Here is a 27,103-nt window from a genome sequence, read left to right as displayed (position 1 = left end):
ATTTAATATCAAACAAGTTATCTAATGTTTTGGCATAAGGTTACTCTTAATATTCTCTTATTATCTGCTTAATGTCTATATGATCTGTAGTAATAAGACCTCTTTTAGTCCTAGTATTGGTAATATGTGTCTTCTTTTTTCTTGATCAGTCTATTCAAGGTTTATCAATTTTGTCAATCTCTAAAAATCAACTTTTAGCGTTATTAATTTTTAATTGGTATTTATTTTTTTATTTCATCAGTTTTTGCTCTTTATTATCTACTTTCTTATATTCATTTTGAGGGTATTTTGTTCTTACTTTCCTAGCTCCTTGACTGTTTTGGATCTCTGGGATTTTGGACATTTCTTCTTTACCCATATAGACACTTCAAACTACAAATTTCATATTAAATACTGCTTTAGCTGAATATCACAATATTTGTTATGCTGACTTTATTGTCATTCAATTCATAATTCTTTCAAATATTACCTTGTGATTTCTCCCTTAACATGTATTTTTAGAAGTACTTGTTTTTAGAATATATTTGAAGTTTTCCTAGGTATCATATTTATTTGAAAATAAATATAATTTTGGTTAGAGTATGATGTAATTCCTTTTTAACTTTATTGACACTTATTTTTTGTCATGGTGGAATCTATCTTAATAAATGTACCATGTACACTTGAAAATAATGTGCATTCTACATTACTCGATGTAGTATTCTGTAAATACCAATTACGTCAAGGTGGTTGATAACGTTATTTGTGTCTTCTGTGATTTCACTGATTTTTTGACTACTGGTTCTCATAATGGCTTAGAGTGGTGTTAAAAATCTCTAACTGGTAGAATTTTAGAATTTCTCCCTTTAATTTTGTTAAATATTATTTAGAAGTCTTGTTATTAAGCTCATACACAATGGTTTTTATATCATCCTGAGTAGTTCACCCCAGTGACTTTTTATCTCTGGTAATAACTTGTTTGGAAGCCTGTTTTATCTGATATTAGCATAGCCACTCCAGCCTTATTGTGTTTACAGATTTTATATTATATCTTTGTGGCAGACAGACCACGCAAGTCCCTTCCCTTAGATATAGGCAGAGCCTTTCCCTTGCTTCTTACCAAGAGAATGCAGCATAGGTAATGGGGTGCATATGACTGTATGCACTTGATTTATTGTGTTGCACCCACCTTGCGTCTCTCTCTTTTCCTACTTTCCGGATTTGAAGAAGAAAACTTCACTGAACCCTATAACTGTAAGAAAAGAATGGTACCAACAACTGTGCTATTGTGGAAGACTTTTCTTCCTAGTTAAGCCTCCACTAGAGGGCCTATTCCTGTGAACCCAACTTTGTGAGACACAAAACAGAAAACACAGCTAAGCTGTGCCTGAACTTTTGGCCCATGAAACTGTGAGATGATAAATGTGTGGCAATACAATGCTATGTTTGTAGGAATTTATTACACAGCAATGGAAAATGAATGCAGCATTAATCCATGATTTATGTTCAACCTATCTGTGTCTTTATACTTTCCTTGTGTCTCTGTAGACAGCAGAAGTTGGAGTTTGCTTTGTTATCCATCACAAAGCATTCTTCCAGATGGTGACTCTGGGACCCACACTCCTTCTATGTTGTGGTGCAGTCATTTCAAAACATGGGTTATAGGATTTCAGTGGCAAGAGAGAGGGATGGAAGAGGGATGCCTTTTAACTGCTTCTGCTTTGAAGTGACATGTTGCAAATGTGTATAGTTCATTAGCCAGAAATAGTTGCATGGCCCCAACCTGTCCCCAACAGAGGCTGGAATTGCAGGGGAACACAGAGAACATATAAAAAGCTGTATCTATGCCAAAGTACTTAACAACAAACCACTGGAATTAATATTTGGATTATCAGTTTCACAATTTTGGGGTGTTTTTGGTAGTTCTAGTGAATATAATCAAGCAATGGAGAAAAAAACTATAATTATTGGAAATACAGGAATAAAATAACCCTAAAGTATTAGAAAATGAGAGGTTTGTATTATAGGAAAACAGAAGCAAATCAGTCAGTTCACAGTGATTATTTGCTCAATTCTCTTTCCCTTTTTACTTTAATCAGGATGGAATGGAATCCCAGTTAGTCCAGTGAAATTAGTTTTAAATTTTGTCCAATTATACATTCTTTGTCTCCATATTAATGGACTCTTCAGCAGTAATATATAGGTATAGATGTAAATACATAGATATCCTTTATATCTTTTATACATATAGATCATTCTTTAATTGCATATTCACTGCACACACACACAAACTGAATATATAATCTTGGTTTTACTTTCTATATTATTTATCAGCTTTCATGTATGGCTTGTTTTATATAATTTATATTTTATATTTTCAAGCTCTGAATTTTGGAGTTCCCTAGAGCTCTCAAACACAGACTCTGATCTTTTTTTCTACAATTTCTGTAGATGATCTTTTCCAGTATTAAGGCTTTAAATGCCATCTAAAAGTAAGTAGTTTTGAAATTTATCTCTCACAGTAGTAGCCTGTACCCTGGAAGATTTTAGTATTTCTTTTTTCCTATAGCTGTTCAAAATTTTACCAGGATATATCTTGGTATGAGTCTTTTTTTATTTATACTGCTCAGTAAGACCAGAATTCCTCTCCTCCATTTGCTTTGTTCTCTAAGTTTAAAATCACTACTGTGTTGCAAATGTGGTAAATTGTGAGTTTTTACTTTACAACCACTTACGTTTTATTTAATTTCTGTATGAGACCCTATTCTGTATTTTAAGGTGTACGTTTTCTTGATTCTGATGACATTTATTAGAATAATTGTGGGTATGTGGAGCTTGACAATAGTTATTGGCCATTGACATTTTTGAATGAAAATCTGTGTTGAATACTATAAATAGCTGCTACGGATTTTATCCAAATCTCACCTAAGGTTGCTTAATCTTCTTCCCTAATAAGTCATTTTAGTAACTCAAATTAGTGAATGGAATTTCATGTCAGCGTGAACTGAATCACATGGTTAAGTTCTCCGTAAGGTGTGAGGCTGGCAACCAAGCTAGGAATTCTTGGAACTATCAACATAATAGGTTTTCCTCTGGCTTTGGAAGACATCTTTCAAACACCTTCCTAAATTAAACTGCCCCTCCTTTACTTTCTTTCCCATATGGTCCTATGAGGGTTTCTAGAGTTTCCTATTTCTGTTATGATTGTCTTACAGGTCCCAATACTTAATTGAGAGCTCTTAAATTCTTGGGCAGAATACAGAGAAAGGAGTTACAATAATTAATGACATTAGATTAAATGGGTTTGTTACTTCTTAATGTCTGTCTAGACATATTAGGACTTCTGTTTATCAGCATTGATGGCTCTGTATAAAACTAGGGATGTGGTCACTCCCACAAGTGAACTGTACATGCTACAGTCTTGAGAATAAGAGTGATGCACCCAATATCCCTTTGTTGTGTATGTCCTATAATCAGTGTCATTTATGTGTCTTAGGTTTGTAGCATATAATGCTGGTGAAATATTTGCTTTCCTTAGACAGTAAGTTCCAAGAAAAAAGAAATAGAAACTACATTCAAACAGAACCTGCTTTATGAATTACTTAAATATTTTAACTTGACAGCATTCTCAGTGGAAGTCAACATAGTTATTGTAGACTGAGCTTTGCTAATCAGAGAGACACTTTAAAAATAATATATTTTAACATTTTTGGTTCCATATAATAAAAATAAATATGAAACATTTGCTTATTGATGTGAATACAAGTGTTCTTCAGAGGGTATGCTTTTGTAAAAAGAAAAAAAAACTCTCTGTCTCTAATATATTAAAGATAAACTTCTAGAAAATGGGCACCCCAGAGGAGAATATAATGTTGAAAAATATAATGATTATTATGTGCCAAACAGGAAATCAAACAATTTTTTTGCATATGGCATACAATAAAAGATAGATAATTTTTTGAATTCTGTCATCTCCTACATATACATGTAAATAGTGTTTGTGGGTTATACACTATGCATTTGGCAAAAAATTGACAATGAGATTCAGTCAGTCATGTCCTTGCTTGGTATAGAATTCTTATATCTGAAGCAGGTTGCATATCCTAGGAGATAACAAAGGGTTTACATCTGTGTATCTCAAACACAGCATCAATTAAACATCAATAAATATACAATAAGTATCAATATAAACCACCTTATTAATAATACTATACATGATCAGCAATATCACTGAGCTCATATTCCACAGGGAGCTTTATACAATTACTTTTGAAATTTCCAAAGGTCTTATGACATGATTTTTTTTCTAGGTTAACAGAAGAAAAGTGGGGGAAAATACTTCAAATCATCTTCATAAATGATTTTGTGAACAATAGAGGTTTGACTTCTTAACTGGTAACTTGTGTTCTCATCTTTGTCCCCTTTGACTAGTCCCTTTTTATCTCTGGTCTTCAGTTTCTATAATATTACTGGCTTGGGGTAGATGATTTCACAGATCTCTTTCTCTCAAATAGTCCCTGATTTTCTGATTCTATAGCAGTGTTATGTATGATTAACATAACAAAGTTAGTAACTAGCAGCTCTGCTAAACTGTATGGTGTTTGTCTTCTAATCTCCTAGGAATTACTTTCCTATGTTAAGATTACAGCTCTTGGTGTTTGGACATTACTGAGGTATGTACCCCTAACAGAAGGTGCTATGTTCAGATGGGACACTGAAAATGGCCCCGTTTAGTACTATTGAATTTAAAACAGAGCATTACGCTTTTAATGTATTGATAACTAAGTAAGATCTTAAAGTTTGCAAGTGAGAGGAAAGATACTGGAACAGCAGATATAGTGACAATTTATTAGTAAATTGTCACAGGTCTAGATAAATCAAAGCATATTCTGCAGCAAAGATTAATTTTAGCAGTAATTAAATAAGTGTTTTTTTAATAAAAATGAATTTCTTATGATGGGACATTTGCTTTTCATCCCAAATCATTTTGAATTAAACAATGGGAAGCAATCCTCAGTCTGATTTAGGAGATGAAATTAGGAAAACTGTATGACCTTTTTCCCAATGTACCAACATAGTTTCTCCCAAGCATTGGAAAAACTGCAAGATGAAAACTGTATAGAATTGGATTTTGCTCTATCCCCTCAAAATAAACTGAGGTCCTAGAAATGTGAAACAAAATGTTAATTTTTTACTATTTTAAGGGATTTAGGTAACTGTACTCCATATACTCTCTAGTTAAAATGATATCCTGTAGAATTACAGAAAGTTGTTTTAAAGTATTCATAGCAATATTTGAAATAATGCTAAGTAAGAACCTACAGATTTGAACATATGGGCATTCTTAAAAATCTTCAGTCTTGGATGGAGTCATTTCTACAGCTTTGCAATAGCTAAAGGCTCAGACTTGCACTCAGAAAATTCTTGATTAAACTCATGTTACTTTTAACATTGATCAATAAATAGAGTAGTATGCATGAGTGAGGGAGAGTAATTGATTAATAAGAAATATGTAAGTTCCCAATGAGGGAAATACTATACTCCAGGTCTCACTATAATTTCCTGACTGTTAATGGCAATATTCAGTTTTAGTTTCAAAGAAAGCCTCAAAGACAGATTTCTTAGATTTTTTTAAAGATAAATACGATGGCTTTGTGACATCTAAATACAGATCTAGTATTTTTCCATGTGTTTTATGGTTCTTATTGCCTAATGTGGACTTGCAACATTCTTTCTTGGCTATAACCCCTGGTAGTCATCTGCTAATGTTAGATTATACAACTTTTGTTGTAGTAAAAAGACATAGTACTGTTTGTTTCACCTAGGTACCTATTATTTTTATTTTTTAATTGAAATGTATTTCATATATAACATTGTACAAATTTAAGGTGTACAGCTTCTTGATTTGATACTTTTATATATTGTAAAATGATTGCCATTGTAGTGACAGTTAGCACCTCTATCATGTCACATAATTATCATTTTTTTGTGGTGGAAATAATTAAGATCCAGTCTCTTAGCCAGTATTATGATTATAATACAGTATTGTTGTCTATATTCCTAAAATTTGTATGGAAGCAAACAAAATCCTGAATAGCCAAAGTCATCTTGAGAAAGAAGAAAAAAGCTTGGGCCATGAGGGGGTGAGGGTTAGGCAGCTTATGTTAGAATTCCACCTAACACAGATACCTTTCTATATATTGGTCTGTTACTACATATGGTCTTGTGGTGGAATCATTGTAAAAATACCTTTCTCATTAGGTCACTGGTTTCTATAGCACAAATATTATGTCTGCATTCATAAACCCTTCCCAGCTTCTAGCATGTATGATACCTAGTTCTGGGTAAGCACATAATACATATCCATTAAGAAATGGGATTAATTAGTGGCAAATAAAATAATATGATTTTCCATTCTCATGATATAAAAAAAATTAAATCAACAGAGACATTTATATCAGAAAAAACAATCAAATTGATCAACTATTTGGAAGAAGTTTCTCATAACTTGTTTTATCAGAACTGCGACTTTCAATCTAAATAGGTTATTCAATTATTTTAAAATAAAGAAAACATTTATTTACTTTGCTAAACTTGGGCTTAGTTATGAATGTAGTGTAAATAGTTTTGTCTAATTCATTTAACCTATATTTTAGTTTTTTAATAGTCTCACATATCTTATAGATCTAGTCAATCTATTATGCAATGTAGCTATACAGTGTATAGGAACAAAGAAATGAAAAATAAAACAGTTAGTCCCATACAAATAGTTGTGGATCTTTTCAACAATTCATCCATTCAATAAATATTTGCTGAACATTTTTTCATGTATCAGTTGATGGACTCAGATACAGTGTATCTTCTCATATTTCTAAGGATTGGGACCAAACCATTCCTTCTCTAAATCCACATGGAACAAGAAACAGACCATTATCTGACAACATCTTCTATCTTTTTGTGCCGGCTACTTCCTTGGCTCCCTTTAAAGTGTTCTTCAAACTCACCAACACTATGATCCCCTCATCCTTCCATTTTCCTTAGTTTGCTGATTTCAAAACTACTTAGTTACTTATTCCTTTCTCATGCAAGCCAGAACCTTTGATTCTCTGAATCCACCCACCTTTTCCAGTGCCCCCAGCATACCCCCACTTTCTTTCTCTTTCTTGTACATCCACTCTTGTCTTCTGATATTTTCTCAGGTTCTTCTCATGAAATCTATGACCTCAGCTATGACCTTCAGTATCAATACAACTTTGAATTATTGCTTTTTTCGACCCAATTCTTTCTTTTATTCCCTCTCTCTCTCTCTGACTCTCTCTTTCCCTTATTTTCCAGTTAATGGCTGAGATCATTTCTTTCTCATCTCTTTTTCCATAGCTGCACACCTGCACATTTAGGTGTCTTACGGTCATCCATTCCTGCTTGCTCTATAAACATCTTAGCCCAATTTTGCCCATACATCTTATCTTATACATAAAATATATAAGATATATAATTATTAAATCATTCTTGTTAATCTCAGAGAATGACATGATCACTTACCTAGTCTCCTAGTCTGGACTCCTCTGAACAATCATAGATCTCCACTATCCCCTCATAAATAATATCTAGTTATTTAACTAGTTCTTTAAATTAGAGTTCCACCATATCTCTTTCAACTCCCTTAGGTGCAATATAGTGGATCTCTATTTCCTTTCTTGCCCCAGAAAGTAGAATAATCATTACTTACTATTGTTTATAACAGTAAAAAAAATTAGCATATAAAATTATTCTAATCTAAATATAAAATTAAACTATTATCTTTATGGTCTGAGTCTATAATAATGATTTTCTTATGGCACCTGAAAATACAATTGCGAAGGGAAAAAGATGTTGTGATATTTTAGTTTACAGATTTCTTTCTCCCTTTTTCATATAGCTATTTTTATAAGTAAAACATTTCTCTTTCTCTTCTATGAGACAGCCTGTTTCAACAATCTCTGCCTTCTTGACAACATGTAATACCATTTCTGCTTTTGGTACCCTTAAGCAGTTATTATCCATGTTGAAAAAACAGCAAGTTAGTTTTTTTGATGTAATTCTTTGATCTGATATGTATTGTATTTTACTTAAGAGCATTTCTTTCTTGACATTTTATGCAGTCAGAAGCTGGAAAATAATACCTAAAATTATCACAGGAAATAAAATATCATTCCTGTGAATCTGCCTTGAGGTGGTGTGGTGAACAATTTCCTTCTGACACGGATGTCATGCAGTATTAGCAAAATGACCTAAAGTGACTTATTTTATTGTTTTATTAGAGTAATGTAAGATTAGATAGACATTAAAAACAAGTATTCACAATTACATAATTAACCATATCATCTTTTAAATATTCATTCTTTGATGGTTATGTATTAATGTTGACAGTGGGAAAAACTCTTCACTAACTTTACAAGGCATGTATTGTTGCTTTTTTCTTTTTGGACAGTTTCTCCATCATTAAATTGAAATATAATGTTGGTCATACTTTTAGTTAACATATTAAGGATTCTGTAATCCATTTTCCAATAAGAATAACATTCTTACCCCTTAATAAGAAATTGGTAGTCTTTAAATATTCTTTTAATCACTATACCATTTGATACTTATTTATTCCATATTATATATTGTACATCAATTCACACATTTAAAATGTTAGGTTTAGCATACAAATTGTCATTTCTTTCTTCTTAGGCATTTACCCAATAAATAAAAGACACTAACTATGTAGCTTGATGACTTGGGCATGGCTGTAAGATGCTAAGCGATGTTTCAGCTATAAGAAAATGAAAGAGAAATTAGTTTGCTCTCCAACTCAATTATAACAAGTTAGAATTTTACAAGTTCAATACTATAAAAACTTTTAAAAAGAGCTATGAACCAGGAGAAAGGTAAAGCTATAACCATCTAAGTGCTTCAGTAAGTAGTCTAATTGGATAGTTTTCTTCTACATATAGAAGAATTATCTGCCCCTTTTCTTGTGAACAAAAACTATTGTTTTTATAATAAATAAAATAAAAGCATATGCTAATTATTATGAATATAGAAAATATAAAATCATAAGGAAAGGAATGCAGTATTACAAGATGATAAAATATTTAAGAAAGAAAGGAAAAAAGGAAGGAAAAAAGGAAGAAAGGAGAGAGAAAGAAAGAAAGAAGGGAAGAAAGGAAGGAAGGAAGGAAGGAAGGAGAAAAGGACATATAGAAGGTAAGAAAATGTAAAAACCTTAGCCAATTTTCCTGAATAGACTGAAATGCACCTCATAGCCCTTCTCCTTATGGCAGAGAGTGATATGTGGTCCAAGACTGGCCCTCTCACTTGCCCTTCAGGGGTGACAGCTGAGTTATCTGATGCAGAGCTCACTCTATATTCTTAGTACAAAGGACCACACTCTTGTCAGAAAGAGGCATCCATTTTGGAAACTTGACTCATGAATCTTTCATTGCCTAAGAGTATTGGAGATGCCCAATCATATGTTAAACAACAAAAACAAAACAACAACAAAAAAGGGACACAAAACCCTTTCTCATGGGATAAGAAGCCTATCTCCTGTTCTCCTTATTACTGCAATTTGAGCATGAGCTTTTTCTGCAGGTTTTCTTTTCTTTTCTTTCTTTTTTTTTTTTTTACCTCCAATGTGTTAAACTCTAGTGAAACTTGCATAACTTGAGTGTGAATTTTAGTATAAATCCTTTTAGCTGGGTTTAATTCTTGATTTATATATATATATTTTTTTTTCCTGAAATAGTCTCATTAAATGCTGAGTCAATAAGCTTATCTTTATGCAGTATTTCAAACTGTAGCTAAGCCTTTTAACCCTAAGGAAATAGATAGAATATTGGAGGATTTTGTCAGGAATGCTTGAAATAAATTTATAATGCATAACTTTAGTCTTTAACTGTATCAAGCAAAAATATATTAAAGCTACTATTTTTCTGGATTCCATTTTATTATTTACTTTTTGTGATAAAAGTTTTCCATTTAAGATTGTTAGTTAAAATAGTCACAACTGTTAATTTCAGTTTTTAACCAAAATTACAGATTCTACCGTACTAGTTTCCCATAAAGTATCACACATTGGGTTGCTTTAATAAAGAGATATTTATTTTCTCATCGTTCTGGAGGCTAGAAGTTCAAAATAAAGCTGTTTGCATGACCATCCTTCCTCCATCCTTGGAAGAATCCTTCCTTACCTTGTCCTTGTAGTTGGTAGTTACTGGCAATCCTTGACCTTTCTTGGCTTACAGATGCATCACTCCAGTCTCCACCTTTATTGTCACATGGCCTTCCTCCTTCTATGTTTCTGTGACTCTGGGTGTCCTTTCTTCTTCTTAGAAGGACACCAGTCATTGGATTTAGGACCCACCTATTATGATATGACCCCATTTTAATTTAAATAATTACATCTGGAAGGACCCTCTTTCCAAACCTCAAAACCTTTCTGGGGTTCTATGTGGACATGAATTTGTTGAGAGAGGGGGCATTATTCAAGCCAATGTACCCACTATGTGTCAAATATGGAGATGATGATGTTTAAAAAGTATATTTCCAACTTTATATGGGATGTACGTTTTGGAGAAGAAGGAGAACCCCCGCCGAAGGACTTCTGTGGAACTTCTCATGTTCTCCAATGAAAAGGGACTCTGGAGGAGTCTGATGTGGATGGACCACGTGGGCACTGATGCAGCTTTCCTCTCCCTAGAGGGTGCAGGCTTGGGCAAGTGGTTAGCCGCTGGTGTTCCCCAGTCAGTTTGCTTCTGTAAATAAGACCTATTTCTTCAGAAGTTTTTAAATTAACAGATAAAATCTATGAATTCTCCAGGAAAGTCATTCTGGCTAAAAGAGATATGCTTATTTTCAAACTAAACATTAATATTTTTTGGTAAATTGCAGTTCTGTTCTCCATATTCGTTCCTTTGTGAGTAGCTTGTAGAACATGTATGTGGTGAGTGCTAGGCAGGTATTTGTAGGTACTGAATTCCTTCAGCTACCGAGCCTGCTTTATTCATTTATATATTCACAAAATCCTGAAGATTTTTATACTTGGCAGGTGCTCCATATGTATCTATGATGATTACATGAACGGATGGATGAATTGTGACAGGTTACTGCTCTCTCCTCTTCTCCCACCACTGTTTACACTACTTTTTATTTTTCGTTTGTTCAAATGGATAACACTCAATATAGCTCAAACTATTTACGCTTAGAACAATCCATGGGTTTATCCATTATACAATTTAATTATAATAAATATACAAATACATACATGATATCATTTTTCAAATTTGTTATCACATTACCTAACCTATCAGGGCAATTAGCAATCTTTGGATGTGTGTGGTTTTAAATACTTAACCCATTTATGACTGAAGACAATGGAAAAAGAGTGCTCTCATGTGTGGATTTTTAATCTCTTCCTGGACCTACTGGTGTTCATCTAGACTCATAAGTTAGATAGTCCATTAATAGGTAAAACAGCATAAATCTACATCCTCTTGCAGATACTTTTTACTAATGTTGGTTCATGATTTTATGCGCTACTTTTCTTGAATCAGCTGTATATATGTATTCAGTTGTTGGACTCTGAGAGCTATTTTTGTGAAGAAGGGAGCAGAGAGCAGAGTCATGTCTTATCAATTACCTCTGGGATGATCTGAAATCCACACAGTAATCATGCCATCACTGATGTTAGGCAAAGGAGTAATGCTCTTGACCTTCAAATTCTTGGTATGAAATATGAGAAGTTTGTTCAGTCTGCCAATTCTCACTCGAGTTGGGTAGAGATAGGGAATGGTCTCAAACTGCTCAGTTGTTAAATCTTCTGACTGTATAACAGGAAACACTTTTTTGTTCTTATTATATACTCACCCACCATAATGCACTTCCACCTGCAAAGAACCCTAGAACTTCCCCATGGAAAGTGGGGCACATCATTTGAAAATTTTAATATCATCAAATTCATGTAATATGATAACTTTTTACAAAAATAAACCAAATTTTATAAACATATTGACCTGTATATAGGAAAAAATTGTATGTAGAAAAAATTCCATGACAATGTTACAATATGGTAACATGACAATGTTATAATATCTTTCGCAATGCCTTGATTGTTTTTGGCATTGAGTATGTGTCAGTAAGACATTCACACTCAAACACACACACACACACACACACACACATTCACACACTACACATGTAATGCCATTAACAATGGGAAGATATTTAGAGTGGAGGGATTATGTACATAATATTACTTTGAGAGTGGAACTTTAATAATGTATATTCCTACTTGGAAGTGTTTCCCACTGTGCTAACAGGTGCTTCATATACAGAGTTGACAAAGAAGTAGTTCTTTACTGAATAAAGGAATACATGAACAAGTATTTTATTTTTAAAATTATTTAAAACCTAAGGAAGTGAGCTCATTAAATAACTGTTTGAAAATATATTGGAAAGTTCATTATAATCTTGTCCTAAATGTTTTCTGTTTATAATCTTTCTCAACTATGATGCCCACATGAAGAGAACAGCACATTTGATTTGTGGCTTCCTACAGACCTAACTTACCTATGCATTGCTTACAGAAAATATATAACTTATCAAATTTAAATTTAAATATGAGTCTCCAAATCAGGTTTAACAAAATTATCTCATAGAAATTTTTATGTTTTTGTTTGTTTGTTTGTTTGTTTTTGTATTCAGGTATTGCCCGGTAAAAAAATAATAATAATAAAGGCTCAATTCCAGTTTGGACACAAATAGTACTATGATCATAGTTTTAAAACAGTAGATTATTTTCCTTTTATATTCTTTATTATTATATGTTTTTGCTTCAGGTCTTTGAAGTAATTTGTACACATTTAACAGGGTTGAAACAATATACAGAAAGATCAGTGGGTAGAAATTCTCTGTACCCTCCACATCTTTGTGATCTATTCCTTAAAATCAATGATGATTTCACATTCAACTCATATTTCTTTGACTAATATAAGATCTATTTTCTGATGCTGATTTGAGAATTGTCCATGTATATATTTAAATTGCTGTGAGCTCTCTACTGTGTCTAGAAAAGATTTATTAGTCATCTTTCTTGGGCCATTATGTTGCACTTAAAAAAATGAGCCAAGTATAGTTACTGACCACAAGGACAGCATAACCTAATTAAGAGAGAATAAACTATTTTATAAATTACAGTTTTCTGCTGACAAGATGAATTAGGAAAGACAACTGCATTTATATCTGCTTAGATAAATGAATGGCATGGAGGTAGAGAAAATGATAATCAAAGGCACAGGTTTTAATCAATGCTTGTTGTGCTACAGGAATAAGATTCTGCCTCCCTAGTCTTCTGTAGGTTAACAATAAAATATGAAGTTAAACATGCATATTTGAGTTAGATAATGAAGAGCCTTAAAATATATCCTTTGGAGTTTTAACTCTGTTCTTTTGGCATTAAATAAATAGAGGGTTTACAGGAAATTAAATGGCCCTCTTTTAAGTATTCTCATGATAATTAAGTTGGAGCCACTGTAAAATTTAACACCGTTTAAAGGTACACACATCATAAAATGACAACAAAACCATGATATGAGGAAGCAACCAGTTATTAATTTAACAAAATGTGGGTATAAGACACAAAAATCCAATACTGGTAACAGAAGAAACAGATTACTCATATGTTTCTAGAGACACTGTAAAGTATCATGATCTGGAAAGGAACGTCACAAAAGATAGAGCTAAAAACAATTATTTATCTTGTCCTCCTAACTCCACTTTGGGTAAGTCTGTGTATTTTACACAAGGATACATATGCTGGGGCTCAGGGAGGACCACATAACATATGCCAAAAAGGCATATTGATTATTTCGAGTTGAAGTTCTTGAGAAGCAGCCAGTGCAAGAAGGAAACTCTGACCCTCCTCTGTGTCCCTGAAAGGAGGAAATAAATTTCTCTGTGAAAGGTGACTTCCCTGTATCTGGAGGTAGAGGGATACCTTTATTGCTAGAGACAGGGAACTTGGGGCTAAGAAACCTGTATAAACAAACCTTGTTAGTTCTTTAATTTACTACCCCAAGCCTAAAATCAGTTTAGTTCTTCACTAACTAAGCACCCAAAACCTAACTTTCTTTGTCCTGATTTGAGAAATAAAACATATATTCTGGTTATATATGTTGATCAAAACAAAATATACTGGTTAAAATATAACATAAGAATGTACTTGATCAGGTTGATGACAAATAATGTGGAGATATATTTTACATTGTTATTTTTATCGTTGTGTCACTTTTACTTTAAACCGTAGGAAAAATGTCCAGAACATTTTATATATAATAATATGAATGCCAAATAGGTGGGCTTGTTGGAAATTTCAACCATGTCTCACCACTATCTTATTAATCTTTATGTTCCAGAACCTGGAGCAATGCCTGCTCAGAGTTGGTACTTAATAAATACCTGCTAGAGTGAAGTAATAAGTGGCTAGCTACATTAGCAATGATAAGTGTTGGAATAAGTCCAAAGGGTGAAGATGCCAGAGATATTATGCAGGTAGTACTTGTATCTGCGGTTATCAAGGAAGAGTGATAACCTCTGTGTTATTTTCCATAGTGGGAAACTCACGAGGATGAGTTTGAGAACATGTTATTTTTTTCCCTTACAATAATTTAGAGATAAGGGGACCTTACATGAAATTTCCGGGGAGTAATTGAAAATTCTGGACTAGATCTCAGAAAGTGGAGATATCCACAGATTTGGGAGTTACCCATGTAATCGATTAAAGAGAGAGAGGAGATACTTAGAGGTAAATGTGTGGATAAAGTGGAGAGAGGTTGATATGTAGAAGATATGGACCAGAGATAAATTTGTAATTCAATTTGACATAAATGAGCCATGATACAGAGGCTAGAAAAAAGATCAAACTTAAGAGGATATTTTAAGGTCAGAGGTGTGGTCATGAAGATCAAATAGTACAAAAAGTTATGGATGGCAGGAGCTGATGTTGTCATTACTCTTCTTCATTATAAGAGTGTATTTAATGGGCATAAAGAAGTAGAAGCATTTGTTGTCTACTACTTTAAACAGATAATTGGCAATGAATGGGAAATAAAATGAGAGGCTATGGTTGAAAATAATCTATTTTTAGTCCCTGGGCTTTAAAAACAAAAGGGAGCATTGATGATTAAAAAAAGGCCAGGAGGAAGTGAAGGGAAAAAAGGTTTTATTTTATCCAAAACAGATTTTCCCAATATGTAAAATGAATTCAATGGAAGCCAAAGATAAATTGCCTTCCTGGTCTATGAAATTTTAAAAATCAAGCTTTTCTGCCATAAATTTGTTTTGTTGGGCAGACAGAAATATGTGCCCTATTGTTCAAACTCTTAACATAAATTTGTGTATTCAGAACATGTCAAGGAGAAAACCAATTATTCCTTTATTGCAAGAAAACAAGCTGTGAAGCTGATCCAGAAATAATAATTAAAAAAATCAGGTAAAGTGACAGAAAATATGAATGTATGAAAGATAAGAATGGTCAGAAATATAGGGGGTAATGGCTGATTCATACATTTCATTGCATATTTAAAATACTAAAATTTAGGCTGGAAAAAGAGTTGTTTAATTTTTAAAGATCATTGCATTTTATTTCATCATTAAGAAAAATTCAGTTTTACTTCTAAATTCTGGGGAGCTTGATAATGGAGTGTTAAATTTGAATATTTCCATCCGTCTCTCTCGTATCTCTCTCTCTCACTCTTTCTTGCTTTCTCTCTCTTTTCTTTGCTTTAAGATCAGTGAATCACTGGAAGGATATCACCCTATCTTTTTTTAAAAACTCAATTTATCTTCTTTAAGAAAAACTGTACATGATACTATTAGATAATTCAGATAATCTATATTAATAATCAGGATCCACACCTCCAAACACCACACAGCTAATAGATGCAGGATTTGGGTTCAGTTTCTGCTCTTAGAAAAGTTTTTTTTTTTTTAAAAGAAGGTGGTTCTATTTTTATTCTTTTAAGAAAACTACATAATATTGTCCATAGAGGCTGTATAATTTACATTGCTACCATCAGTGCACAAGGGTTCCCTTTTCTCCACACTCTTGCCAACACTTATCTCATTTTTTGTGGGCTTTTTTGGTTTGTTTGTTATTTAATGATAGACATTCCAACAAGTGTGAGATGATATCTCATAGTAGTTTTTATTTACCTTTCCCTAACAATCAATGATGTTGAGCACATTTTCATGTACCTGTTGGCCTCTGTATATCTTCTTGGAAAAGTGCCTCTTTAGTCCTTCTGCCCATTCTTTAATCAGATTTTTTTTCTTTTTTTGCTACAGAGTTATATAAGTTCTTTATATATTTTGGATGTTAACCTCTTATCAGATATGTGATTTGCAAATATATTCTCGTATCCTGTAGGCAGCATTTTTATTCCATTGATTTTTTCTTTTGCTGTGCAGAAGATTTAGCTTGATGTAGTTCCACTTCTTTATTTTTACTTTTGTTGCTTGTACTTTTGGTCTCATACAGGAAATCGCTGTCAGACTAATGTCAAGCAAATTTTTCCCTATGTTTCCTTCTAAAAGCTTTGCATTTTCAAGTCTTATACTTAAGTCTTTTAATTTTAAGTTCATTTTTGTGAGTGGTGTAAGATAGGGGTCCAAATTCATTCTTCTGCGTGTAACAACCACATGAGTTTGATGGAACATATTTCCCCTAGTCAAGCCTCCAAGGAGGTCTCAGCTATGGCCAACAACTTGTTTGGATTCTTTTGAGGGATCCTGAAGCACATGATTCAGCTAAGACATCGGTGGGTTTCTGACCCTCACAAACTCTGAGATAATACATAGATGTTATTTTATGCAGCTAAGCTTATAGTAATTTGTTGTGCAGTACCTGCAAGTGAGGTGCTGCTCTAACAAATAACTAGACATGTGGGAGTGGCTTTGCAATGAGCAGTGGACAGGGGATGGAAAAAGTTTGAAAAGCATGATAGAGGAAGATTTAATGTACTTGAATAGACAGTCAGAACTTTGAAGACACTGCCAGTGATGGCTCAAAAGGAAGTGAGGAACATTTTATTAGAAAGTGGAGTAAGGGAGCTCCTTGCCATGTACCAGCAGAGAGTAGAATTTGTGAAATTCTCTTTAACAGTTATGTGGAAAGTGAACATGTAAGTGATGAACTTGGTTATTTAGACAGAAAGATCTCTAGGCAAAGCGTTGAAAGTGTCACCTGGTTTCTTCTTTCTGCTTATAAACCCTGAAAGGAGAAAGATGATTTCAGGAAAGAACTGTTAAAAAGAGCTTGATAATTTTGAGAATTCTGAGCTTTTCCAAATAAAAAAAGGCCCTTAAATTAAGAAATTGCTTCTAAGAACTGTCAGGAATCATGATTTTTAGATAAAACTTGGTCTAGGGAAAAAACACCGAGGGTTTGAGTGTACAATCTTTTCCTAAAACCTCAAGAGATCAACTGGTCCTTTAAAACGATTGAAGTTTTGTCTCAGAACCTCTCAATTAAACATTAGGATTTCTAGGAAGCTTAATCACTTTGCTTCTAAGTTTTTTCACCATGTCCTAGTTGGAGAAGGAATTATCTAGAAGAAATTTGTGAGTATAGCTCTCGTCTAATGAAATGAACTCCTATGAAATCCACAAAAGAGTTACACGGTTTTTGAGAAAACTATTTTAGGGAAAACACTGCCAGCTTAGACTGATCAGAACAGGGAAAGTGGAAAATGAAACTTTCAGACTTCTGAAATTCTACAGGCTGGAAGCAGGCTGATAAAAGTACTTAGCCACCAAATCAGGCTGCCTTTCATGGAAGAGGAAAGATGACTAGGAGGCTGAAGCACACAGAGGTAGGAGAAAAAGCCATGCAGAATTATTCCCAGGCTTTGAAATCTAGTGAAAGAATATCTAACATTTTTTGACTCCATTTTAAAATCACTACAGGCCAGTGAATCCTTTACATCTTTATTGTTACCCTTTTTGAACAGAAATGTCTATACTTGTCATCCTGAATCTTCCCCCACTGCATGTTGGGTGTGTGTGGGAACAGACAACTTGCCTGTTTAGTTTTATAGATTGACAGGCTGAGAAGAACTATACCCAGTAGGTTCATTCTCACTGGATCTAATTTAGAGGATGAGTATCTGAACTTAGAACAGATAGTTTAATGGGTTAGGACTCTCAGGGACCTGGGGAGGTGGTGAATGCATTTTTCCTGTGGGAAGGACATGGATCACTGGTGACCAGAGAATGGACTGTGACAGAGATACTGTACCATGGCCCGAACTCTCCCCACCTCTTGGTATCCACACCTCTATGCAATCCTCTTCCTTTAAATGGGTGGACAAGCCGTGAATTAGTTTTAATAGAAAATGGCAAAAGTGATGACGTGTCACTTTCATAAACTATTTAACCTCTCCTATCTCAATTTCTTTATTTGCTGATTGTGAATGGTTACTGACATCACTAAAGAAACACTAAGAACTTTATGAGCAGAGTTCGTAGACATTCCAAGGACAATATTTTCACATACATGATAAGTATTCAATCAAGATTTTCTGACTTGAATCCTTAAACAACATTTGTGCTACCCACCCCCAAACTACCATGCTTGGTAACATCCATTTTACTTTCTTTTTTTTGTGTCAGTTTGGCACTTTAGATTCCACATATAAGTGATACCATACAGTACCTGCCTTTCTCTGCCTGACCTATTTTATTTAGTAAACTATGCTCAGGCTGCAACCATGTTGTTACCAATGGCAGGATGTCCTTTCCCATGATTAAATAATATATATATTATTTAATAACATATAATATATATTATTTAATAATATATTATTATTATATTTAGTGTGTGTATATATATATATATATATATATATATATATATCTCACATCATTTTCATCCATTCATCTGCTGATGAGGACTTAGGCTGTTGCCACCTCTGGTCTACTGTGAATTATGCTGCAATAAGCATGGGAGTGCACATAGTTATCAATTTCCCATTTTATTCCCTTTGGGTATATATACCTGGAAGTGGAATTGCTGCTCATATGGTAGGTTCATTTTTAATTTTCTGGGGAACTTTCATATTGTTTTCCATAGCGGCTGAACCAGTTTACATTCCCACCAAAGATCTAATGCGCAGTTCAGTAAATATAGACAATGGTGTTGTATTATAATCATCAAACTTGCTAAGAGAATTGAACTTAAAGATTCCAACCACTTAAAAAAAGGATAATTATGTAATGTGATAGAGGAGCTAATTATTGCTACAATGCCAATCATATTACAATAATAAATGTATTAATTAATATTATGTATTAATTAAATGTATAAATTAATATTCTGTATACCTTAAGTTTACACACTGTTATGTCAAATATATTTTTAAAAAGATTAGCTGGTATTGTTTTTAAGGTGATGCTATTATTATTAAAATGCCATGTTAGATGGATTAAAAATACAGACAGAAAACTATAACTAAACAGGCATATGAGCAATGTCAAGAGAGAAGCATAACTAAATTTAGCAGGAGAATTTTGGTAGTAATCAGTGTATTGGGAAAAGATTCCAAGAAAAGTTACCATTTGTTTCAGACCTGATGTGATGAACTTCAACTAGAAACATGTTACTCTAAGGTGTAGGTTTTCCAATGAAAGAATGTAGAGAACAGTGTTACAGTGTTGGACATACAAAAAGGTAAATTCAGGGAAATAGCACAGAAATTGTAATGGAAAGGTGATTTAGAGAAGACTGAGGAGAAGTCGTGAAATAGCAGATTAAGAGTATGGATGTCATTTTGTATATAAAAAAGTATAGAAGCATGTGATTTCTTCAGTTCCTGTAGGAAATACAAAGCAAATGATTTCCATAGCAAATGATTACTCATAGTAATTTGAAAGGGAAGATCAGGTGTACATATCTTTGCACATCTCTTTTCTAACACTCTCAGCACAGTATTTTAATTTTCGGAAGCTTCTGTTTCTTTCAATAGATCATGATTGGCAATCTTTTCATCACTGTATTTCAAGGGTATGAAATTGTTTTTCTCTGAGAATACCATTGTCATATCATATAGTTAAGTTAATGCTGAATGAAATGAATACGCCTGTTATAAACATATTTATAAAGGATGATCATGATGCTTTGGACCACCCAACTAGTCAATCTATAATAGTGTCCAGTACACTAAAAATCCACCTGCAGTATTTTGGGAAATAAAGAAGTACCAGGAAATTAGGAGATAAGAAAATATGTGCAGAGGATTAGTAGACAACATAAAACTCCTTAATGGCCATTTGTTTGTCCCTGTACACAAGGGAGAGTGTTAAAACTGCCAGAGGATGATGGTCTATTAGAGTTTGGCTTGAATATACTGGATTGGGGCTTAATCTAGTGGTACATGTAAGAGTCACTGAAGACACTGCTTAAGTTAAAACAACAATTCAAAAAGTAGAAAGAAATGGGATTAAATGACATGCATCAACACACAAAAAAAGTGTATTAGGGAATGAAAATAATAGCTCAAAGCAGGCATGGCTCCTTGTGAAAGGAAGACAATTGGTATAAATTATCGAATTAACCTTTCTGCAAATTAGAAGATGAAGCTAGGCTTAACATTTGGTTCAATCAATTCCCTAATTTATTGATTTTATCTAGTCATTTTTCTCATAGTTATTAAAATACATTCATGAAGTTGGTTAGATATCTTGAGGGCATTGAGTTAGAGACAGTGGTTCTTTAAATGTTATGAAGGGTTATGTTCCAGGGGAACTAATTTTACCAGATCTCCCAATACCCTCACCGTGTGTTAACCATCAATGACCTTTATATTAAACTGAGGTAGAGATCTTATTTTTTAACCGATATGACCTGCAGGCAGTATTATTATCACTGCAAACATTCAGCTTCAGATACATGAAGTTAACTTCATTTTGGCCCTTGTCCGGGTTACCCTTGACTAATTTTCTCTCTGTACTGCTTGTCCAAACAATGCTTACTGTTCGTTACTTCACCTGAAACAACAATTATTTTTTCTCTTCAAATCTTCCTGGTTATTTCCTGCTTACCGTTCAAATAATGACATATAAGTTTGTTATTTTTACACCAGAAGTTACAGTGAGTCAAACTATTGAGGGTTGCTTGTCTCTTGGCCCAGTTCAACTGTCTCATCCTTTTTTTCAACTAATGAGATGAAAAACACGAAAGATACTGAAATGTGTTACTATGATGGCAGTTGGAAGGGCTTTGAATATTCATATTTGCCTTCCAAAATAATACTAAGTACTATGCAGTGTAATAATATATCAAAAGGAAATATTGGTTAATTGGTATTGCCAACCTACATATTAACATTCTACTAAATAGCTAATGTATAATAATCAAAAATATCTCAGAGATTTGGAAATGTTCAAAATATCTATTGTACTAAATTGTTTCAAGTATATATCCATCTTTTAAATGTTCACTCAGAAAATGATCTGTTGGTAATTTGAGTGAATTGGGTATTATTATATACTCCTTGATTTAAATTATAATTAGTGAAAGCCAGAAATAAATGTCAGATAAGCATTTGGAACATTAAAGCCACAAAAAAATCTAACCATTACTTCCTTCATTAAAAAGTGAGTGCATGTGTGTGTGAGAGAGAAAAAGATGAATAGAGAGAAAGACAGAGACAGAGAGAGACTACTTCAGACAGCATATTGCATGTATTTCCTTCATCTACCTTTTGAATATTGTGATACATGATTCAAAAACATTATATACTATAATACGTAAGTATTTAAGAAAAAGTTATATTTGAATACTATAACACATATTTTCTATGATGCCTTCCCTATGTTGACTTCTCAAGAATGAATGTCTTCTCAAGAAGTAGTTACCATAAGTACACATTATGATCACTTGCAAAGTTTTTATGTGAAACATTGAACAGAGATAAGGACTATATATATTCAACAAGAATTCAGATATGTCTCATGTGTCACCCTTGTAACTCTGTATGGACCACTGTGTGGGGATCTCTACTTCCAAACTGCCCCGATGAACAACACTGATACCAGCTGCATTGGCCATTTGGGGTGATTTTGAAAGAAAGTTGTATTTCACAGCAGAACTTCATGGAAATTAGACCACACGGGTTTCCTGGAAATTCCCTTTCACTAAGTCAGCAACTGAAATATTAAATTTAAAGTAAAGAAAAAGTATTCTAAATTGTATTAACATATTTTATTATTCCATATGCATATTCTATAGGGTACCTGCTTGTAACCTTAGCTATATGTCAATATGTCAAATCTGAAGAATCTGAGACTTGTAGGTGAGGCAAAGACTTATATATTATGTCAGTGTCTAGTAGATTAAATTAACACAGAATTTTTGCTATAAATCAGATATGGATTGTAAAAGAAAGTCACTAAAAATAGCACAGAGATAAGTTGTTCAAGTTTCAGAATTTAAAATTCTGTATTCTCTCCCTATGCCACTATGATTACAAATAAACATATATTGAAATAAGGAAAAAATAAGAATATGTCATTTCTGGGTGTTTAAATGCTAAATATATATATATATATATATATACAGTTATTTATGTATTTATTCTTTTGAATTAAAAAATGAAAAGATAATTTTTATATACACATTTGATTAAAAATAAGGAAACTTCACTTGCTTAATGTAATTAAATTTATTTTATATATGTATCTATGTGTGTAACTATACATTTTGAATATTTTAAGATTATAATAGCAAGATATGATTGAACTAATAATTATTTAATGTTTTTAATATTATTAATAATTTATAACTTTTGTGTTATTCATATGTGTATAAAAACCATAAACACTGGTAACTTAATTTTAAATAATGATCTATTTACCAAATTTCTATTTAAATATTGTGAAAATATCATCTTTCAAAAATATGAAACAAAAATACAATGAAGTGTACAAAAAGCTTAAACTTAATTTTATAGCTCATGAAAAGAAAAATCAGTTCACTTACTGATCTTTGGACAATGATTTTTAACAAAAACATAAAAAGTATTTTCAGACAAGAATAAAAAATTATATTTATAAATAAAATGTGTCAAATCCTAAAAACTTAAAGTGTTTTGGTTGATGTTTGACTATACTGTTGGTTTAAGAAAATTCTCTTTCCTCCTGCTCTAAATATGATAGTTTTAAATTATACTTTTATCTATGATTAATAACATATTTTGGAAAGTGTGGACATTCAGTTTAAGGAATCTATAAGGATTGAATCATTTATCTACCCCAGGGAAGAGCTCTTTTTGATATGTGAAAAATGAAACTTTTTTTGTCATTCTCCATTTGTATTGAAAATAAGTTTCTGATTGGTTTTATAGAAGAAATAAAATCTTATTTTCCATTCACGGTCTAATGAAGCTGAAATATAAGAGAGTCTCTCTTAGTAATAATATGAATTAATATAGAATAGTTTCTAAATTATAAATATAATTCTTTTTTCAACGGTTTTATAAATATGAAGCCTATATCTTATTATTAATTGATACAAGTATTTGAATCTCCTTTCTGTAAAATATTCACACTAATCCTAAAATCAAACAGTTAAACCAGTTGGATATGAGCAAAATCACATTTGTATTTTATAGTACTCCAAAAGAAATCCCTAATTAATTTAAAACTTCGCTATAAACATAAAAAAAGAATACAAATTTCTATCTATTTAAGGACAGAACTATACAGAAAAAAAAAACTAATGAATTTCACTACATAAGTGATTCTACCATAAAGATTTTTATTTTATACAACTCCTCTGCTAAAGTGTTTTGGTAACTGCAGAGATCAAAGTATATAAAACTATGAGAACCCTTTGGTATTTACTACTTAGGATACTACAAGAAAGTTTTTAGGATAGAGAAGACAAAATACAGATTACAAATCTTTCATACCTTAATGTTTATGCAGAAATGAATACAGATTGCTATTTCAAGGAACTCATCAATTAAAGAAAGGAGCTAAAATAAGAGAAGAAATAAAAGCCCTTTTATTATGTAGTCTGTAATTGTTGGTTGAACAAAGAAAATGTTACAGGTATGTCATTAAAATATATACATAATTTTTTAATTATTTAATTATAAGAAATAATTATAGCCATGTCATTAAAAAATCAGAGCCTTGGCCACACACTAAGCACTGTTCCAAATATAGGAATATAGAAATAAAAAAATAGATAAAACCCCAGTTTTCTTAGAGGTTGCATATAAAAGAGCAAGATGGTTTGCAGAAGTGGTGGAGAACAAAGCCACACACACATGCTGTGTGAACCCATATAGTAGAAAGAATGCCATTTTTATGTAGATGAATATCAGTTGAAAATACATTTTTAGGTAAAAAGTCAGTAAATTTATAGCGTTCCCATCAGGTGACCTCTAAATTCCCAGTAAAGTACAACACACAGGGTCATCTCCAAAAAGAAATTGTAAAGATAGCATTTGGAGCCCATAGATAGTAGGAAATGCCTGGAATGTGGTAGGTGGACAAGAAGATATCAAGAAAAGGATTTCTGAAGGTCAGAGAGAGGAGTTGGTTTGGAAAGCACGCATCTTTAATAGATATGTAAAATAGACACATAAATAAATATAATAGAAATCAGTATACACTACTGCCTTGTCTTAGTTGTTAGTCAAAAATGTTTTGTGTGTTTTCCTGCAGAGAATATGTGATTTAACAGTATGTTGTCTTTAATTATGTGTGTATATTTAAGAGATTCCTTTAGAGAACAGTGGAATTATCACTGTTTTTAACATTATTGTCCTTAGCAGTCGGCAATAATATCCAATCATTATTTTGACAATGAACATCTTGTTTCTAATTTTTATAGCAATTATGGCTAATATGAGTCAACTTATTATGGCAAAGATATTCACAAGCTAAAAAGGAATATAATGTGTTTACCATTGTGTGATTTTCTATGTTACTTTTTGTTTATCACAAAGTTATACTTAAGTATTTCTTTGATAAAAAGAAGATGTGGTTTCCAGTATCTTTGTATTGCTTTGTATTATTATAGCATAACAGACAAAACAAATGATTTAATCACATCAGGTGTATTTATTGCAAATCTTTAAAGCTATGCTTGCTCAATATTTTGGAAATATTTGAGACTGAGTGAGATACCACCAATGTTGGGCATATGAAGTTAAAGAAATAAAAGTATTTTTAATAATAATGCACATGTGCAAGTTGTAAAGGTACTTTTCACATCTCATAAGTAACTATTTAAGGATCAGTTACTGTATTTTTGGAGCAAATTTCCACTTAGATAAAGTGAAAAGATAATACAAAGAGTTTCCATATACACTGTCACACTTAGTTATTATTAACTAAGTCCATATTTTCTTCAGATTCCCCTAGATTTTAACTAGTGCATTCTTTCACTTCCAGGATCCTATACAAAATACCACATTATATTTACTTGCCTTATCCCTTTAGAGAAAAGAAAACAGGAAAGTTTATTATAGAAGTATTTTTTGTTTCCACTGCAAAGACAAGAATATAAAAATTATGAGACAAGAAATTGATATATATTTTCACATTTTATACATTTTTGAACTAAATATAATCTCAATATTAATGTTAAATGTTAAAAATAAGTATATTTTATATGTATTATAGACATACCTTAGTTTACAGCATTTATATTCAGTAAGAAGAAGATTATATGTACAATATTTAAAATAATAAAAAAAGTTCACCATTGTGTTTATTTATATGATACCATAGGTTTATCTTAATAGGAGAAATCATGGTGTTTTACTGTTCTCTGCCTGCTGACTTGTTAAACTGTACCTGAAAATCTTAAAACTGCTTTCCATGGATTTCTTTATTTAAAATTTTCTTTGGTAAACCAAGTCTGGCAAATTTCAACATTTATTACCTGTTGTCCTTGACACTGAATGCATTATGAAACAGTTATTTCAAAATCACTGCAACAAATACTATAAATCCCATGTGAATTAAAACCTTATTTTATCTAAGCAATCCATTTACCTTGTTCATAATTACTTTTGTGGGTTACATAAAAACACAGAAAAAAGTTTAGAAATCAGTTAGAAGTTTATAAAGTCTCACTTCTCACTTTTAATACATTTTATTTTGTGGTTGTAAATTTTCTTTTAAGCTGATATATAAAAATAGCCTGCACTCTGAGGCAGATATGCTAGGCATACACATATATATTACAACGAAAGTATGCTGACCTCTGATAATCCAGTATTGAAAAAATGTTCAAACTTCCTTCCTTCTTGTGTTCAGAAAGATTTGGAATCCACATCAAATGGACCTTTCTTTTTCTTTTTTTTTTTTCCAATTTTTGAGTTCAAGGTACATTTTAACTGAAATAAATGGTGATAGAACAATGATTGTAAGACTTTGTAAGGCGCCATAAGTAATGCTGAATGACATTTAAATATAAAAGGAGAAAATTATTTTCTGAGACCTTATATCAAGCTAAGTATGTAATCTGGGGAGTCATTTGTTAAAGTAACTTTTATTTAAAATACCTTTGAACAGCTTAAAAAAGAACTCTTCTAAAAGTTATTGAAGTAAAACTATATGGTCAATTTTAAAGAGCTAATATTTAAGCACATTAATTCTTTAAAATATTTACCACAGAACTATTACTTGTTTACTATCATGACAGTACCTGTAGTGTACACTAGTATGCAAAATATTCCTCTTTCAAGGACACTCAACCATTGTTCCATAGTGCACTTACTTGAAAGTTGTAGTGGAATTGTCAGGGTCTGATGCTCTGAATATTCTATCCAAACAATTGTTTCTCTACGTTGTGTAAAATCACTGGCCTCCTATTTATTTATGTGACATAACAATAAGTAAGTTTGTTTGTAAAAACTCTAAATCGCAACATAGTTTAAAAACTACTATGTCAAAATATATATACAATAATGAACTGATGTAGAATAGTAAATACATAGCTGGGAAACAAGAGTTCTTCCATTAAATGATGACTGAAGTATTCATCAATATATCTGTCCTAGGCAATAAAAACTGCTCTAAATTT

This window comes from Lagenorhynchus albirostris, chromosome 3, assembly GCF_949774975.1.
Source record: "Lagenorhynchus albirostris chromosome 3, mLagAlb1.1, whole genome shotgun sequence".
Taxonomy (NCBI): Eukaryota; Metazoa; Chordata; class Mammalia; order Artiodactyla; family Delphinidae; genus Lagenorhynchus; species Lagenorhynchus albirostris.
The sequence above is the reverse complement of the archived record's forward strand: the minus strand, read 5'-3'. Positions refer to the sequence as shown.